The sequence below is a fragment of the Miniopterus natalensis genome, chromosome 14, assembly GCF_054644295.1.
Source record: "Miniopterus natalensis isolate mMinNat1 chromosome 14, mMinNat1.hap1, whole genome shotgun sequence".
Classification (NCBI taxonomy): Eukaryota; Metazoa; Chordata; class Mammalia; order Chiroptera; family Miniopteridae; genus Miniopterus; species Miniopterus natalensis.
The window spans coordinates 54582392-54599282 of NC_142094.1; the positions used below are offsets into that span (position 1 = coordinate 54582392).

The 16891-nt window shown below is 51.8% G+C and overlaps 1 long non-coding RNA gene and 1 pseudogene across 1 annotated transcript in view; one reads left to right on the forward strand and one right to left on the reverse strand.

Annotated features, from left to right (window-relative positions):
* Nucleotides 1–3575: 3575 nt before the first annotated feature.
* The window catches only part of LOC148091583 (uncharacterized), an 84726-nt gene continuing 71410 nt past the window's right edge, over nucleotides 3576–16891 (forward strand). The window contains exon 1 of the long non-coding RNA XR_015715630.1: nucleotides 3576–3663. This is a non-coding gene — a long non-coding RNA (uncharacterized LOC148091583). The remainder of the gene's footprint in view (nucleotides 3664–16891) is intronic.
* On the reverse strand, nucleotides 12193–15256 carry LOC148091584 (aspartate--tRNA ligase, cytoplasmic pseudogene; annotated as a pseudogene).

Consider the following 16891-nt stretch of genomic DNA (forward strand, 5'->3'; position numbering starts at 1 on the left):
GAGGTGAAGAGCCCTGAGCACAGCACAGACAGCACCCCTAGCCATCATCCGGGTGGCACCAGACCTGTTCGCACGACCCGAGTGACGCTCCTCTAAGATGTGTAGGCAGCCTGTGCCGAGGCACTCTGCTGTGAGACACGCCAGGCTGATGTAGAACTTGCTAGTGTCTACATCACCCTCAAACACCATGGAGTGTGCTCAGCAGCCCCTAAGCATCCACCTGAGACTCTGAGTCAGTGTGATGGACTGTGTACAGCTGCTCATCTCCTTTCCCTCCCAACCTCACCAAGGTGGCAGAAAGAAACGGAAGAGGCCTCGTCCACAGAGCAACTAGTAGGGGGAGCTGCGGCCAGAGGAGTGGGGACTGATCAAGGTCTCAACTAGGAGATGTCTGCAAGTCTGTGCAGAACTGCTGGGCCCCCAAGCTTACCCCATCCTGATAGGTGAGAACACACAGCTACTCCCACTCTTGTGTCCCAAATGCTGGCCAACAGGAGTGAATCATTTCCACCATCCCCAGGGTTTCTCTCTGAAAGGATCAAGCCAGGAGAGAAGTCCTCATGGGTCAAACACATGGAGTCCTTAAAAAAATGACCCACTGGGAAACCCTCCAGCTAAAAAGTGCCTCCTGCACACAGAAGTGCGTATGGGTCCAAAGCAGCTCCACCTGAAACATGAACCCACAGCTTAGGATCAGCATGTTTATAATAGGAAACCCAAAACAAAGGAACTTGGAGGAAAGAGGGACAATGCGTCAATCATGCCCCAGAGAGCTACCACCTAGTAACAATGGTTTCATTACAGTGACGGCCAGGTGCCACTCTGACCAAGCACAGCCCAGGCATTAACCTGATGTGCCTCACAACAGCCTATGAAGCCAGCTGCCTGGCAGAGAGGAGCAGGCACTGGACACAGTATCCAGCTGGCCCCTGGTGGCAGCCCCAGGACGTAATTGGGGGCAGGAAGCCACTACAACCCTGCAAGGTCCCTATAAGAACAGCAGTGTGCTAAAAGAAAGGAGACACAACAAGGAAATGCTCTTTGAAATTCAAACGTATAATAATAATTTTAAAACTCCAGACCTCTTCCAAAGGGTAGAGCAGAAAGACGAGAGATCAGGTGCAATGGGAAGGATCTGGGGTGAGTAGAGAGATAGGAAAGATGTCAGGAAAAAACAAGAAGTGCTCTTTTTATATTTAAATATAGCCACAACAAAACACCTTAAAATACATGAGAGTTGTGCCCAACATTTGCAACAATTTACAGGTAACAAAAGCACTGCACAATATTTGATCTTAATGAAAATCTTCCAACCCAATTTCTAGACAAGCAAGCTGAGGTTCAGAAAGGGCCTTCAGACCTGAAAAATGGCAGACACACACCAAACCCAGAAATTTCCATTAAAACAACAGACTTTTAAAATCAAGGAACAGAGCCCTGGCCTGGGTTGGGTGTCCTCAGGCACACCCGAGAGGTCACCTGTTCGGTTCCAGGTCAGGGCCACAGGCCTAGGCTGGGGGCTTGATCCCCGGTGGGGTGTGTGCAGGAGGCAGGCAATCGATGTTTCCTCTCTCTCCTTTCCCTTCCTCTCTCTCTCAAATCAATGAAAAAAGTATGTGGGTAATTACTACAAAGCTTTTTATTACAAAAAAAAACCAACCACAAAACCCTCAAACATCAAACTTTTAGATGTGTTCAAAATTTTACTTAAAACCGCAAAAATTTCCAATCAGTTTAATTCAGAGAACAAAATATTTGTCAAGACTTTTTAAAGGACAGCGGATTTTCAAACTATAACATCACACTTAAAACACATCATTTTAGAGTTAACTTTTATTTTATTCAGTTTGTCAACAATAACTTCTTTAAAAAAGGGAAGAATCCATAAATTAAGATAGGCATTAAGTTCTTCCAACTCTCTACCCCTAAAAAAAAACAGGTTTTGCTTTACTCCTGATAGAAATTTGGAGTAAGTTTCACTGTCACCCACTTGGCACATGCACAATGAAAAAAAGGCATGTATCCTATAAATGCATATAAAAGAAACAGGAACAAGCTACTTAGGTTATGTAAAGTCCCCAGCTGTAATCTCAAACCACGCGCATCTTCACAGGTTTCTCAGAGCAGAGTTTGCCTGCTCAATACTCTGGGTACCGCTGGCCCGGTGGGGCCCAGGGTCTCGGACCGAAGGTGCAGGAGGTCGCGGGAGAGGCCGAGCAGGAGAGGCGACCGGACGCCCGACCAGAGGCTGTCCGTTTCGTGGGGCAAAAAAGCTGTCTTTTTGTGTGAAAGACAAAAAGTCACTATGTGGCTGTAATTAAACTTCCGAGTTTCTGACAAGCAGCCTTAAGCCTCGGTGCCCGGGCTCCTTCGGGGCCAGCCGACTCCGCGCGGGAGATCCGCCAGGCGTCCCCGGGGGGAGGGGACCGTGAAACTCCCACCCGCAGGCCCGGGACCCACAGGTGACGAGACCCCGTCCCGACCGGCCCAGCGCGGCCCGCACCCACGCCCGCTCCTCCGAAGTCGCCCCAGTCTCGTTTCCTGAGCCCCCCGTTTCTGCGATGACTTCCAGTTCCCAGATGCAGGCGGCAGCCACCTGCGCTGGGAAGAGCCCGGAACCGGCGCCGAAGACCCGAGCGGCGAGCAGGCGCCGTGACCTTGGGCTCCTCGCACGGCTCGCGGGGCCGCCCGCGGTCTGCGGACCGGCCCTCGGCGCGCACGCTCCCGGGGCGGCCACGACACCGGGTCCCGAGGGCCGCGAGCGGGGAGGGGACGCGGGGAGGGAGCGGCCTTACCTTCCGCCACGTCCTCGTCGATGGCTCCCTTGACCTGCGAGAAACACCACTGCAAGTCGTTGCCGCCCGCGGGGCAGCCGCCGCCTCCGGCCCCTGCGGACACACCGGGCACGTCAGACCGCGCGGTCCCGCCCGCGCCCCCCGCACCGCCACACGCCCCGCGCCCCCAGCCTGCACGGGCACTCACCTGCCATGGCCGGCCGGCCGGCGGGCGCGCGCGGGCGGGCGGGCGCCGAGGCGGCGGCGGACGAAGGAAGCCGCGGGCGCGCAGCTGCCGCCCCAGCACCTCAGCCCGGCCGCCGCCGCCGCCGCCGCCAGATTTCCCCCCCCTTTTCAAAATGGCGCCCAATGTCCGTCGCCCTGATCAATGACGTCATCCCCCTCCGCCTCCTCCGCGGCCGCGGGCGGGGCCGCCTGCAGCTCTGCTGCGCCGGGCGGGGCGGGGCGGGGCGGGGCCTGCGGCCGCGGGGGCTGCCGGGGGCTGCCGTGCCAGGCCGCGCTGACTGCGCCTGCGCGAGCTCCCCTGTGTGGCGCCAAGGGCCCGGAAGAGGGCGCTACGGGGAGGCCATGGGAAGCCAGGGCCACGGAGCCGCGAGCCCGGGGCCCGGCGGTGTTCTGAAGGCCAACGCGGGGCGGTCCCCCGTCGCAAGCCTGTCTCGGGGTCACGGGAGGGCGCCAGGAGGCCCCAGCCCAGCCAATGGGAGCGCGGTCCTTCGGCGGAGCAGCCAATGGGAGCGCGCGCCGAGGGGGTGGGCGGAGCGTCGGCTCCCGCGGCGCGCGCCTCCTGCGGGCCGGCGCGTCCGGCTGCTCCGACGCCGCCGCAGCCCCGGGGAGCGGGTTCACCTTAGACGGCACCTGGGAGCCCCAGGTGAGCGCAGCCGGGAGGGAGGGCGGACGGAAGGCGGCCGAGCACAGCGCCCCCCGGGGGACGGGGTGCCGCCCTGGGAGGCGGGCTCGGGAGGACCTGCCGCCCTCGAGGAGCGGAGGTGTGGGCGGGTGCGCCCGCGGGGCGCGCGCCGGAGGGACCGCGGGTGGCTGCAGGCGGGGCCCGGGGTGACCGGCCGCGGAGCCTGCGGGGCGCGGGGCGGGTCCCGAGAGCGCGGGGGGCGGCGGGCGGCGGGCGCGGGCTCGCCGTGCAGACGGGCAGGGAGAGGCCCGTCGCCGCCTTTCCGACCCGCGGGCGCGGCCGTCCTGCGCTCAGCAGTGGACCGAGCGAGTGAGGCGTCAGGCTCGTGCGGGCGCGTTGATGTGCGTGAAAGATGCTTTTTGAAATGATGGCAAGGTAGTTGTAGTTCAGCCTTCTTTAGTTAACTAGCTACCGTTAAATTAACAATCATAAACAAAAGTAACTTATTCCTGAAAATAGTCAGCTGCCTTTCTTTACCTTTAAATATTTGAAAGAAATCACAGTTGTTCTTCCTTGCACATCTTTAAAAAAAATTCTTTATTTAGATTTCAGTGACGACGTACCATTTAAAATATCAAGTGTGGATTGTTTTCAAGTTCAGATTTAGTAGCTGGCTCAGAGCTGTCATAGGTGTACCCTAGATATAGAGATATGTATCTATCTAATTATATGTCATATGAGTATTTTTACTGCCTTAAAAATCCTCTGTGCTCCACCAGTTCATCCCTCCTACTCCCCAACCCCTGGCCACCACTGATCTTTTTACTGTCTCCATGGTTTTACTTTTTCCAGCATGTCTTATAGGTGGTTTCTTTCACTTAGTAATACGCATTTAAGGTTCCCCCATAACTTTTCATGGCTTGATTTAAAAAAAATTCTTCTTATCTCTGAATAATAGTCCATTGTCTGTGAAGGGGACCAGGATTTGCCACTCCAAAATATGCCACTTTGGGATTTTGATTATTTTAGGCTGGCTAATTTTAAGAAATAGCAGACCTGTACTGGCTGGCTTGGCTCAGTGGTTAGAGCGTCAGCCTGCTCCCCGGAGGGTAGAGGGTTCGATTCCCAGTCAAGGGCATGTACCTGGGTTGCAGGTTCGATCCTGGCCCCCAATGTGGGCACGTTCAGGGAGGCAACCAGTCTGTGTGTCTCTCTCACATCGATGTTTCTCTCTCTCTTCTCTCTCCCCTCCCCCCTCCCTTCCGCTCTTTCTAAAAAATCAATGAAAAAAATATTCTCACTCCTCGGTGAGGATTAACCAAAAAAAAAAAAAAAAGGAAAAAAAAGAAACAGCAGACCTGGCAGAAACTCTGTAAACCTACCAAAGGTTAGAAGTTACTCTTTGTAAAGGACATTACAATTGTGAGGGAAATCTCCATCTGTAAGGGTGTCTCCCTCACTGGACCCGGCCTGCCTACACTATTCAGGGACTTAAATGTGCGTAACAGCCTTGTTTCCCCTACTTTTCCTGGTAACCTCCCGAACTGATCTCCACCCTTAACATTTTTTGCCTTTAGCTGAAGGTAGTATTTAAGGTGATGGCTTTTGCCATTTTGGCAAGTAACTCAGTGTCTGTGGTTCTCTCCTAAGTGTACAGGAGGCATACATGTTATTAAACTTTAATTTGTTTTTCTCCCTCTAATCTGCCTCATGTTAACTTGATTATCAGTCCAGCCGGAAGAACCTTGAAGGGTACAGGATCATCCTTCCTCCCCGGCATCTGGATGGACCACAGTGTACATATCCATTCAGCAGAAGGACGTCTTGATTACTTCCAAGTTTTGGTGTTATGAATCAAGCTGCTACAAACACTCCTGACTCTTGATAACCTGCTGCCTCCTTACTGCTGGAGTTCAACAAGGCATTAAACTTCATCACATCTTTTTTCTTTACACCTGAAAAAAAGGATTGGATCCCTGAATTTTTCTCCAACTGATGAAGGAAGGGGAGGAAGGAAGGTAAAAAACAAAGGGTGATATTACGTGATGTGGCCAAAGGGCTTTTTCAGGTATAATTAAGTTTACAGATTTTTATGTAGGGAGATTACCTGGGATTGTGTGTGCCGGTCTAATCATAGGAGCACTTAAAAAAGCACAGCATCTTCTCCAGCTGTAGTCAGAGAGATGCAGAGTGTGTGAGGAACGTGACCTGCTGTTACTGGAGGGGCCACATGGAAAGCATTAGAAGGGACTCGGACAGCCTCCAGGAGCAAAGCCCAGCCGTGGCTGAGAGCCAGCCAGAAATGGGACCTTAGTCCTACAACGAACCATCCAGGACTGAATTCAGCTGAGAGCTTGGATGTAGACTTGTTCCCAGAGCTTCCAGAAAGCAGCACATCCCCACCTATAGGTGCCATGATTTCAGCCTAGGCAGAGAGCCAGGTGAGCCATCTTGAGCCCATTCTGACCTCCAGAACTGTGAGGATAGATGGGCCTGTCTGAAACCATTAAGTTGTGGTAATTCTTAGGGCAGCTGAAGAAAACGAGTACAGTGTGCGTGTGTGAAATAAACAGACTTGTAACCACTCATTCATCTTGCTGTCTTTGCTGTCTGTGCATCTAGGCGCTTAGTTCAATCACCAACTAAGGGCGACGCATTGGCGGTGGCTGTGTGTGAGCAGTTGAGGACAAATCTTGCCTGTGCTTCAGCAAAGGGGCACCTCCTGAGGGCTGGCAGGTCCAAGCATGAGGGACCCGGTCTGTACTCTCAGCAGCCCCACCAATGCTCTCTCAGAGTCTGGAACAGCCCTGAACACTTTACATGTGTATCATTTAATGTTCACAAAACTCTACCATCGACTCGTTTTCAGATGAGGAAACTGAGGCTTAGAGAGATTAAGTAACTTTCCCAAGGCTTCACAATCACTCAGAATCGAAGATCAGGTGTAATCTCAAGGCTGTGGCCCAGGTGTTATAAAACAAAACAAGGGGAGATGACACTCCAGACCCCCCTCCATGGCGTGGGTAAGCCACGGGGAGAACCCCAGCACTTGCTCTGCCTGAACTATACCCTCTTTGCCAGAAAAACACCCTCATGCCATGGCCCGTGAGCTGAACCGGCTACACCCCTCCCAGGATCCGTCTGTGTGGGGGTAATGGGAGGATGGCTGCGGGAAGCATCAAGACCCTTGTGACTGATTCATTTGCTACAGTGACTCAAGGTGAGCCCTGAGCCACGTTGGAGAAGTCACTCCTGGAAAAATAGGCACTTTGAATTCATTATATTGAACCTGTACCTGGCAGTGTGGAGAGGGTCACAGGCTCAATAAACATGAACTTCTGTGGAGGCTGAGAGAAGGAAGCAGGTGTTTCTACTGAGTGGGCCGAAGGGAGGGGCTCTTGGTGGGCTGCCTGGCCTCCTGGTCTGGCCTGATTTCCCAACTTGGTTAGTAGGTTCGTGAACCAGAGCGTGACAATGTCCCTATGGGAATGTGAATGTCACATGACCTTTGAGATTCTCACAGATTGCATTGTCATTTGTATTTGTATCACATCATTTTGAATACATTCAATATTACAGCTTTATGTATATGGAGATAATACTTGGCGATGTTAAAGCTTCTGCATAACACTGAGGGGGCCATACCACACTTACCTGTGTCTCCCAGATTTCCTGGTGCAGGACGCCGCCTCCACCCACCCTTCTTGGTACTGTTCCCAGTGTATTTCACTAGGGCCTTTTGGCAATGACTTGGAAGTATCCAGTTTCTTTCTCCTTCCCTCTCCCCACCCTCCTCTCCTTCCTCAGGACCCACCTCGCTCCCACCTGTATCTGCTCTCCCTAAATGAGCTTGTGTGTCAGGAGCCTTTCATTCCAGCTCTGGGCTCAGTTCAGTGCAGGCAGCTGGGTGTGGAGGGGCAAGAGGGGGTTGTGTGTGGAGCTGTGAGCCCCGGACCCAGAATGCAAGGCAGTGGTTGCCTGGGGCCTGCAGGTATCAGCAACCCTGGTCCTCGGGCTAGTGGTCTTCATCCTTCTGGAACTCTCCATGGGAGGCTCTCAGGTACCCCCAAATGTGATTTGGGAAATCTTCAGAGCATATCACATTTCATCCAGTGGTCCAGCCCTGCAGGTATCCCCCAGGCTCAGGCTTCCCTCTGCAGTCCTGCACAGAAGTACTGGGGGCTTCTCTGCCCTTTCTTTGCTTATTTGCAGCACCTGAGCGAGGTCACGGGCCTGCAGGCAACCAGACCCCAGTCTCTGTTTCCGTGAACAGCCAGGGTCTGGAGGAAATCTGGACATACTTCTGGGGTAAATCTTTCCTCTCTAAATGTGATATTCACTGCACCTGTGCATTTCTGTTTTGGAACACCGTCAGTGATGTGATGTCAGATACTTCAAAATGAGAAAAACACTTGCTCATTCTAAGTGTTTTTTTTTTTTGAAAGAAATAATTCACGGTTGGGAGTAAATTCATTTCAAAAATAAAAATACTAGCTTCACAGTACTCACAATATGCTTTGTTCTCTGAATCATAAACTTAAGGCCGATCTAAAGCAGTTTGAACCCCACATCAGCAAAAGGATCAGAACTGAAGGCATGAAGTTCAGACTGTCTTGTAATTTTCCTTTATTGGGAACAGATTTGAATTTAAATTATGTGTAATAAATGTCAAATCTTCCTCCATTTGTCTCAGTAACTAACGAACTCTGTATATTTAAAAAAGGTCTTTGTACTTTAAAGGCTAGACAATGAGTCTCCTCCTGGGAGAGGTGTCTGCTGGATTGATCAGATGACTTCGAGATGCCCCAGGAAGAGGGCCCCACCCAGCTTACCAGCCAGGGAAGCTGCACCCTGGTTTTGTCTTGGAGTCAGTTCAGCTCTTCTCTTGGGGAACCTTTCCAATGAGCCCCTTTACTAGGAATGCCTGCTTTCTGGTTGGGGTGACAGTTGGTGAGGAGGCACCATCACAGGGGCGGAAAACCTAGGTGCCTGGTGCGTTTTCAGCGCTGCTGCTGCATCGCAGGGCAATGAAGTCAACACTCAGAGTTCCAGAATCAACTGAAAACAATGTGCCTTCCCTGTCTGACCCAAGATTGACCAGTCCTAGTTCACAAGACTGGTTCTCCTCTGAGCTCTAAAACACGTGCCAGCATGTGGTCATGAACTTGGGGTGCAGACACTGCTGCAGAGGCTCCTGGGGATTACTCTAAAATGGGGGTGCAACTGGATGAATAATGTATGCCCCAGGTTGCCTCCATTTTGGGAGCTGGTGGGTGAGTGCTTAGCCCCAAGCCCGTGCTGGTGTCAGCACGTGTCCCGTCCCACCCCCCCATCCCCGGGGGCATGTGCCAGGTCACAAGGTTCCAGACCCTGCTCTTCTCCAGCCTGTCGGAGTTTGTTCCTTCATCGGTGGTAGAACTGCTGCACAGCTCTGCCAGCCACCAGGGCTATGAGATGAGGAGGAGGGATGAACGGAGCTCTGGAAACTGTCACATATACCTAAATGTGAGCTCTTTTCATTACAGAGTCCTCAGAGCCAGGGAGTCATGTTGTGGCCCCAGCCCGCACTGTCACAGTGGACATGGCGATGGAGACCCGGCAGACAGGCTGTGGTCCAGGCTGGGTTTGGCCCCTTTCCTCAGCAGCCTGCTGCCCTCTGCTGGCCAAGAGGGGGAAGCAGGAGGGCGCTTGGGGACAGGCCAGGGAAGGCTCTCGGGAGGAGGTTGTCACTTCTGTGAGGGGTGTGAAATCTCACAGGTGAACAGACACATGTAAGGGTGGCCAAACCTCCCCGTGTACCCTCGGTCAGCACCCTGGGTCAGCAGCTGGGGTCCACCCGTCAGGCCTTCTGAGCTCTGGCCCAGGAGCCCATCAGCGCTCTACATAGATGATCATGCCATCTGTGAACAAAGACAGTGTCATGTCTTCCTTTCAATCTGCATGCCTTTTATTCCCTTTTCTGGTCCTATTGCATGAGCAAGGACTTCCAGTGTGGTGGTGAAAGGAGTGGGGACATCCTTGCTTTGTTCCTGACCGAGGTTCTCACCATCGAGGATGATGTCAGCTGTAGTGTCTCTGCAGATGCTCTTTATCAGGTTGGGGGAAGTTCCACTCCATTCAACATTTACTAAGTTACTATTAGAAGTTTTCCCCTTTTAAACCGATTCAAAAGTTATTTTTCAGATTTAGTAGTAGTGTTTCAGAAGCCTCTTTCCCACACAGGTGCTCTGCTGATGCCCCTTTCCTTACTGCTCTGCTCATTCTGGCCAGACCCATACCCCTCCCCAGCACCCAGGATGCCCTCCCCCAGCCTTCCCCTGGATTGCTGGTCCCTTTGTTTCCTTTTTTTTTTTGAAAAGAGAACACTGCCTCTCTAAAGTAGATTTTAAAATTAAGCTGTGTATGCTGGGCATTATTAGGCTGTGTTGTTTGTGGGGCACCTTGAAGTTACATCTAGGGGTGTGTATTTGGCCAGGACTCAAGGACATCCCTGCCCCAAGGGAGCCCTGTTCCCACCCAGAGTCTCAGGAGGCAATAGCAGAGGCTGCTGGTGGGGGTGCAGCTGGCCTAGTGGGAAAGGTGAGGAAACAGGCCCAGTGAAAGGAAGTACCTTGCTCAAGGCCACAGGGCTTATAGGGCACAGCCAGGCTGTGAGTCTGACACCACAGCTGGAGCAGGCAGGAGTGCTTCCTCATATCCCTCCCCTCCAAACTGAATCCTATCTCCCTCCCACCCCCAGGGCCTGGGTCAGCTGAGAGAGGGGTAGAGTGGGATCTACAGTCCCTTCTCCCCAGTTTCTGGGACAAGAAAATGGTCCCAGCGGGGATCAGGGAGCGGTTGTCTCCTCCACTACAGGAAGGAGAACTCACTTCAGTGCCCTGAGCTCCACTCTCAGATCCAGGCCCAGAACCGGCCACCCTGGGGCCCAGGATCCCTGCTCCTGGGGGATCAGAAGGGGAGCTGTGCTTCCTCAGCCAGCCCTTCCTGCAGTCTCTGCTGCTTTCTTTCCTGGGCCCCATCATCAACCCTGGGGCTCAGGAGGGGACAGCATCATTGGCCAAGGTCCCAAGTGGAGTGCAGTCACAGAGCCTCTGTGGGAAGCTTTGAACTCAGGCCTACTCCCAGGATGGAGGAGGCTGCTGGGTGTGGGAGCTGACCCTGGGGCCTGAGGCAGGCTCTCTGCTGCTGTTCCCTTGTGATCAGTCCTCTTCCCATGTTGGGGTTCCCTGGTGAGCACAGTGGGGTGTCTGGGTAAAAGTGTGCCCTAACCTGCCGTGGTACCAGGGTAGAAGTCCCCGCAGGTCGAGGGGACAGTTTCTCTGTGCCTGGGGTGCCTGTCCTCTCTGCCCCAGAGACTGGAGGACGGGTGGGTCGTGCCATCTGCCTGGAAGGGGCCACTGCAGCAGCCCAGTGGGAGACAAAGCCTTGTGTCTGCAATTGGACTGGGTCTGTCCCCAAAGAAATCATGCAAAACAGGTGGGCAGCCTCTCTCCTCCAGGCGGTAGGAGCTGAGGTACCGGGGGACCGTGCCTCCCTAAGGCCTGGTTGGAGGAGTGGTGTGGCCGCCTCCGCTCCACTACTTTACCCTCCTGGGGGAGAAGGGGGCAAACATCCTTTTGCAGGGCCGTGTAGACAGCCACTGAGCCCCTCACCCTTTAAACCCAGAGTGGAGTGACACCCTGCATTCAGGGAGTGATGGGTGCACTGGGGCGGGTTGGGGTGAGGATTCCCCAGGCGGAAAGACTGGTGCTCCCCTGAGGCTGCCTGCCCACCACCCTGCTCCCAACCACCCTGCTCCCACTCCCAGCAGAATGGGGTGTGTGCTGGGTGGGGGTGTGAGCACACCTGCCGTCCAGGTGAATAAAATTAGAGGGGAGGGGAGGCACACACCATGTCAAGTGGGAACTTACAGGCGAGGCAACAGTGCTAATGAGACAGACCTGCCACGAGGTGGCGGTCTCGGATCTCATTTTATTTTATTTTAGCTTTAAAATTTTATTGAAATTCAGGTTTAGAATTTAACAATTTAATACAATATTATATCAAATGTTTTCTGACCAGTATTCTCACCTGCTTTACATGATTTCTGGGCACAACTTTTAAGAATTGATACTTTCTGTCAATTTTCCATAATATGTCAAGTATACAGTCATTAAAATCTCAGATACTTCCTGAAAGTGTTATCTCAATGTTAGAATTTAAAAAAAAAAAGCTCGAATATTGAAAACTTAAGACAATGTTGCAGCCACTGTAATGTAGAAAAGAAAAAAATTTATAATCTCAACTGTTTAAAACTGTTAACATTTATTGTAGTAATGCAGTATGAATTTTTAACATAATCGTATGAATTTTTCATGAAAATGTTCAACCACTTCCTACTGAAGCATGTCCAAATTTATAAAAATCTTCTCTTTTAAAGTAACTTAAACCGAATTAATCCAAGAGTAACTGTGGCACTTTAGATAAGACATTTAGTCTACTGCATATTTTAAGTACCTAAGCGCCTGATCGCCAGCGGGTTACTGGAAAAGGTGTAAAGCGTGGCTTCCTTTAGGGAGTGAGTTGTTTGGGATCACGGGGGCACGCTGAGGTCTGCCGAGTACTGTGCAGTCCCCCAACAGCACAGTCCCTGGTTCCAAGCCGGGCCCCTCCGGCCTGGGGCTGCGGCGGGCAGGGATGGAGGTGGCCCGCACAGCCTCCAACCCTCTCCCCGGGGGCTCTGGGAGGCGCTCAGCAGCTGGGGACCACGTGCTCTTTGAGCTCCTGGCAGCATTTCTCCCTCAGGAACATGTCGGAGGAGTTGGACTGTTAGGTTCCTTGGGTCAGGCATGATATGGAAAGTCTTGCAGCCAACGGGCATTTATGGAGAATGGAAACTGTGCCACGCGTTGCCTTTCGCAGGCCACCGAGGCCTTCACTTGGCGCCCCCAGCTCCCCCGGCGCAGCTGATGCTTCAGTGCGGGAGCCTTAGAGCGGGCCCCAAGAATTTGAACGGCTCGCGTGGGAATTGTCTATTCACCGTCTGAATTTCAGTTTGAAACCTTTCTTGGAGTCCTTTGGTATCTGTACTAAGGTGTCAGCAGTTTCTTCCACAGCTTCACGGCAATTAAAAGCCGTTTCAATGTCCAAGCCGGCAAATTCAGTTAGATATCTGTGGTACAGGATCTTCAGCTCTGAACGCTGGTCTTGGGCCTCATTTTAAAGGGTTGGGAGCCAGTTGCATCTGTCCCAGGTAACCTTAATTTTTGTTCCATGTTTGCTGATTTGTCTGCAGAACTAACAAGAGGATGCCTAGAATGAGATACAGTGTTGTTGAAGTTTATAGGACTTTCGGGTTCAGTTCTCCAAGTCATGTCTCCTCCTTCTCCTCACTCCCCTGTCCATCTCTGCCGGCATCTTCTAGCTGTCACCGTTTCAGAGATGACCAAACAGAAGCACTTGCCTGTCCTCCTTTGATGGGAAAAAAGCCCACTTCTTACGAGTCTCATGAATCTCCCGGGCACTAGGTCTTCCTGCTGGGCTGGGCCCTGGGGAACAAATTCCCATCTCTGAAGGAGACCCTGTTAAAACACCCCTAGGCTCTCATGTCCACCGTGGGTAGGTTTCCACTGCAGTTATGGGCAGGTGTCAGGAAACTGCGTCCTTCTGAGTCTTCAAAAGTTTTGGTGTGTGACGAGGCGTTTAGAGCTCTTCCATGTTTGCGTCCAGTCAGGTCCGATGAACCGAGAGAAGTGAAGCGGCTGAACCCTCACTGGCCGCTTGGTCTTGCAGTGTTGCCGAGCGGTGCTGGGCGGGCACCGGGGTGCAGGTGTGTTCCTGGTGAGCCAGAGCCACTAGCCCACCATCTCCTAGGAAAATGTGCATCTGGTTCACATTTCATTTAGATCCCCAGCACTCCAAGGGAATAAAGCCATTTTTTAGCACCAAGGAGTGAAACCTGAAGAAACTAGACAGGTGTGACTGAGAGGAGGCGCTTCTTTTAGGAAGGCAGGTACTTGGGGAGTTAAGGCCTTCTGCCAGCTCCTCGGCTTTCACCTGGTGGAGGAGGTCAGAGCCTCTGAGATCTCCCGCCCCACTGCTGGGCCTGGGAACCTCATACTCTTGCCCAGGCCTCCCTGGGTGGGGAGATGCCAGGGTGCAAGGCAGTGGGATGGCCAGGGCACAGCCAACACGCTCTCAGAAGGAGCTGCAGCCCCCAGGGTCCCTTCTCAGCCAGGGCGCAGGGACCAGGCATGGAGGGTGTCTGGCACAACCAGGAGCAAAGCCCACCTTTCCAAGGCCAGCTTCCAGGTTGCTCTGTCACCCCATCAGGCCACTTTTCAGCCAGCCTGGCGCTCTTGTTTGCTCAAGATAAAGCTTACAGCAGGATAAAGCTCACCCAATCTGCCCTAGTCCATTTGGCTCAGTGATTGGAGCGTAGGCCTGCAGACTAAAGGGTCCTGGGTTTAATTCCAGCCAAGGGCATGTACCTCGGTTGCAGAATCAACCCCTGGCCCTGGTCGGCCAGTGAGCGGGAGACAACCAATTGATGTGTCTCTCTCACATCGATGTTTCTCTCTCCTCTCCCCCTTCCACTCTCTCTGAAAAGCAATGGAAAAAATATCCTTGGGTGAGGGTTAAAAAAAAAAAAAGAATTTCACCCAACCTGCTGGCAGAGTGCGTGTCCCATGTTGTAAACACCGAGACCCGCAAGCTTCATATCTATCTCACCAGGGTTTTTGTGATGAAGACTATCTAAGGAACAGGAAGTGATAACTCATTAACTTACTACTTTTCTCTAACATCTCTCCATTATCTGATGTTTTAAACACACAGATTTCAAATAGGTTTTAGAAATTCTGATCACTAGATCTGAGGATTTATTTCTCTTTAATTTGGAGCTCATTTTGTGTTCAACATTTTATCACTTGTCATTTTAGCCCAGTATATCTAAATCAAGGAGAAAATAATTGAGCTGGAAAGAGGAGACTCCATAAATAATATAAATAACAATAAATGAGTAATTTGGGTGCATTTGCTGAACATCAAGGACTCCAGTGCTGGCTGGGAAAGGTGTCTTGTCACTGCCTGTAGTGGGCTTAGAGGACACGTAATCTTGCCCAGGAGGCAGCGGGGCTGGGACAGGGCCCATGGGGACCTGAGAGACAGCACTGTGACAGCTGCAGTGTTTGCCTCCGAACATGAGAAAGTGGGGCAGTAAAGCTCTCTGATGTTGAAGTTGTCTCCCTCGGCTTTAACTGCAAGTAAGTGGGAGGAAAACTGTGTCCTTGGCCACCTCCACCTGCATGGCAGTGCTCAGCCTCTGCTTCTCAGGCTGGCCTGGGTCCCTCTATTCTGGGAGTCCTGGAGCACTCTGACACCCTGGGGATCCCTTTATGAAGTGTTTTCTATATTAAAATGCATGAGTGTATTATTGATAGAGTGAAATATTGGCAGTTTTAAAGAATAGTGATATTTTCTACATGTGGCATCCTGATCCCTGGTGCAGCCAGATTACTTGCCTCTGAATTTGGAGAAAGTTGCAGCAGCTCCGAGTTAGGTGTTATTCTGCCTGGTGTGGTCATCAGGCCCTGTCACTTTTCCCCTGGGCGATCTTGGGCGAGTGGCTCTCCATGGTTCTCCCAGCTGTTGTGATCCCCGCAGGCCTGTAGACACCAGACCCCTGCCTGGGCCAGCCTGAGCCCCCCACTCCTGCCCTCCCACCAGGTTGGAGAAGCCCCATTTTTAGCTACTCAGGTGTTTATCCGAGAGGTGAGTGGGTTGAAGCTTTTGTCTGGGAATTGAATTGGATTTTAGTCGTAGGGCTCGCTTTTACCTTTTAAGAGTGATCTCAATGTCATGTCTGAGGGCATTTTATTTTACTTTGACTTTTTTTTTATTGTGGTAAAATATACACAACATAAAATTTACCATTTTCACCATTTCCAAGTGTACAGATCAGTGACATTGTGTGTGTTCATAATGCTGAGCGACCGTCACCCCCATGTATTTCCAGAATCTTCCCAACCTGAAGCTCTGTCCCCATTGGACACTAATTATGCATTCCTTCCTCCCCAGCCCCCAGCACCACCGCCCTACTTCTGTCTCTGTGGATTCAACTCCTCCAGAGGCCTCCTGTAAGTGGAGTCACACAGCACTGTCCTGTGTCCGCTCATTTCACCGAGCACAGTGTCTTCGGCCATCCGTGTTGCAGCGGAATGTCCTCCCTTGCTCATCCATGTGTCGGGATTTCCTTCCTCTAAAGGCCGCTAATATTCTGTTGCCTGATAGACCCTGTTTTGCTCACCGACTCATCCATTTTGGACACTTGGGCTCCTTCTACCTTTTGGATGTTCTGAGTAAGGCTGCTGTGAGCATGGGTGTGCAATATTGTTCATGTGCCTGCTTTCAATTCTTTTGGATAAATACCCAGAAGTGGGAGTGCTGGATCATATGGTAGTTCTATTTTTGATTTTCTGAGGAAACTGCATACTGTTTCCCCAGAGGCTGCATCGTTTCACAATCCCACCCACGGTGCACGAAGGTTCCAGTTTCTCCACATCCCGCCAACACTTGCTGCTTTCTGTGTTCCTCTTGTTTTGATGACAGCCATTGTTATGGCTCTATTGCATTGCGGTTTTAGTGTGCATTTCCTTAATGATTAGTGATACTGAACAGCTTTTCATGTGCTTATTGGCCATTTGCCTGTCTTTTTTGAAGAAATATCTGTTTGAGCCTTTTGCTTATTTTTGAATTGGTTTGTGTATTTTTGTTGTTGTTGTTCACCCACCTTAAACTTTAAACGAATTTTAAAATCTACACTGTGGCCCGGCTGGTGTTGCTCAGTGGTTGAGCATTGACCCATGAACCATGAGGTCACAGTTCGATTCCCAGTCAGGGCACATGCCCGGGTTGTAGGCTTGATCCCCATTAGGGGGCGTGCAAGAGGCAGCCGATGGATGATTCTCATCATTGATGTTTCTCTCTCTCTCTCTCTCTCCCCCCCCTCCCTTCCTCTCTCTGAAATCAATAAAAACATAATAACAATTGAAAAAACCCTGTACTATAGTACTTGCACCGTAAGTAATCAGGGCCAGTATTTCTCATTTAAATCAAATACTATGAGGAGTGACATTGGCAGGGGCTGGGTGGGGACAGACACTATGTGACAGGCTTGTCTGGCTGCTTACCCACAGCTAAGGAGGCGGCCGCGCCCACTTCGAAAGCAGAAACCAGGGGAAGGGCTTCCTCTCCGCCGTCAGAAATTGTA